This window comes from Oryza glaberrima, chromosome 3 (genome assembly GCF_000147395.1).
Source record: "Oryza glaberrima chromosome 3, OglaRS2, whole genome shotgun sequence".
NCBI lineage: Eukaryota > Viridiplantae > Streptophyta > Magnoliopsida > Poales > Poaceae > Oryza > Oryza glaberrima.
The window spans coordinates 12,772,085-12,774,341 of record NC_068328.1 but is presented as its reverse complement, the minus strand read 5'-3'; the positions used below and the strand labels follow the sequence as shown (position 1 = coordinate 12,774,341).

General features: G+C 51.2%; 1 pseudogene; it reads right to left on the bottom strand.

The window, feature by feature from the left end:
* Window positions 1-1,215: 1,215 nt before the first annotated feature.
* On the bottom strand, window positions 1,216-1,806 carry LOC127765487 (pectinesterase inhibitor 10-like; annotated as a pseudogene).
* Window positions 1,807-2,257: the final 451 nt, after the last annotated feature.

Here is a 2,257-nt window from a genome sequence, read left to right as displayed (position 1 = left end):
CTGTTGCAAAGCACTATCGTACTTCCACATGTCTAATGGGTAAGGCTTAGTTTGTGGCTCAGTCTGGTTATAAACAAAAGTACACGGATGGAGATGGACGAAGTCGGGGGTCGATGGACATCTCTAGGACAAATGAAGGCTACACGAGCCGCGGCCCGGTAGTCGAGATGTCATGGCACAGGACCGGTGTCCTGCTGCTAGGGGCTCAGTCCTGCCTACCTGTCCCGGGGGTTCCGGCCGTAGGTGGGGTTGGGTCGGTACTCTTGTCTATGGCTAGGATGGGTTGGAAACTATGTCATGTCTTCCGTCCATATGCCGTGGTGGTATGTGGCACGTGGTTGCACGTGAGGAAGATGTGTCTTGTGGGCAAAGATGTACACCTCTGATCAGAGTATAATCTATTCGAATAGCCGCGCCCTCGGTTATGGGCAAGCCGAGCAATGTACCCAAGTTAGTGTTTTAATTCTTAAAACCTGCTTAACAACTAAAATGTGGAATGGTTGACCTGGGTTGGCTTGGGACGAGCTGGGACCCAGGGTCGGGTTGCCAGTTCGGTCTGAATCATCGTAGGCCTTGGGTTAAGGCAGGTTCGTGTGGGTTCACGGCCTTGTTTAATAATATTAAATAGTTCTAGGATCGTGTTTTAAATTTAGCTTTGAGCAACTAAGGGTTTTTTAAAATGTTGTTTATTGCAAAACCTAACCCCTATACTATAACTCCATTGTACTCCTTTGCACTTATGCTGCACTTGTGGGTGTGTCTTGTTGAGTACGGTGGTTGTACTCAGTCTTGCTCAATTTTTCCCAAACCCAGAAGAGGAGCCCCTGGATGATGAAGGCTTTGGTGTCTAGCTCGTGCCTGCCGTCAAGCGCCTGTGGTCGTCGCCTTAGTCTTCCGCTGTTTTCCGTTGTCTTTGAGTGTGCTGGGCCGTCGCTGCCCATGTAATAATTAACTATTTACGCTTCCACTTATTAAACTCTGAATTGTATCAACTTCTGGTGTACCTTGCCTCCTGGGACAAGGAATAATACACGCACGTAAGGAACGCCCGTTGGGTTATTTCCGGTCGTGACACAATTCCATTCCTCTAGTTTTCTTGGCTAGGAGACATCGGAGTAGCGCCGATGGTGAGGGTGAGCGGAAGGTATATATGAGCTGTTACTGCATGTTGCCTAGGGGCTTTGATTTTGCTAGATGCATCCATGCATGTGTTTCCTAAGAGGTCCAGGAGGCACACCAAGCTGTAGGAAGAAATCGCCGAAGCTTGGATAGCAGCGGCTTCGGTTGGAACGGTTCGACGGCGACGCTCCTCCTCGGGTGAACGGCGACGGCTCGAACGGGATGACGAGCTGCTAAAGGAAGGCATGCACGAGGGTTGTGAGGTCAAGGAGATGGTGTATGCACGAGGAATCAAACAATGGCTCACCGAGGCAGCGGTAATCGACGATGACGGCGGAGGCGAGTTCGGATCGGCGTCGAGGAAGAAAAGGATGTGTTCTCCGTGTTCTTGATGTTTCCGGCTGGGGTTATTGAGGCGTCTTGAAGAGGTGGCCGAGGCGAGATTCTTGGCACAGCGGCTTGCTTCGGGATGGACGAGAATGGCCGGACGACAACGATGTCGAAGCGGCAGTGCTCCGGTGCGTGCTCCAGGGCGTCGTTGGCGTGGTCATGTTCCGGTGGCTGTGATGAACAAAACGAGAGGTGGTCAAAAGAGAAGTGGTTCGGCATTGTGTGGAGAGATGGGAACGCGAAAGAGATAGAGGTGACCTTGACTCAAACGGAGATGGCGATGGTCGTCACCACCATGGCCGGTGGTGAGGTCGCTGGTGACGGAGAGGCAGAGGACCTGCTCCCCTCGGGTTTTTCGGCTCTAAGTGATGAGTGAGGAATGGCAACTCAGTCTGAAGGAGAAGAGAGCGAGAAAAGGAAAGCCCGAGGTCGTCAACACGTTGTGGCCACGCGTCGGCTCGCTCGATCTCTCCCTCTCTGTGTTCTTGGTCGGCTGAGGGTGAGAGGCACAGAGAAAGGGCGAGCTGGAGAGGCTGCCAAGTGGGCCCAGGACGAAGTGCTCTAGGTGGAAGAGAGAGGTGTGGGTAAGATTCTGGGTGAACACGGTTTTAGACGAATTTTTAGATTATTTTCTCTCCCCTAAATTTGTAGCTTCATAACTTAATGTGGAGGAGGTAAATGATTATACCTAGATTCCATTTTCTTTGGTTGCACTCAAAAATAATGGATAGACTGCTCATAGAAATTA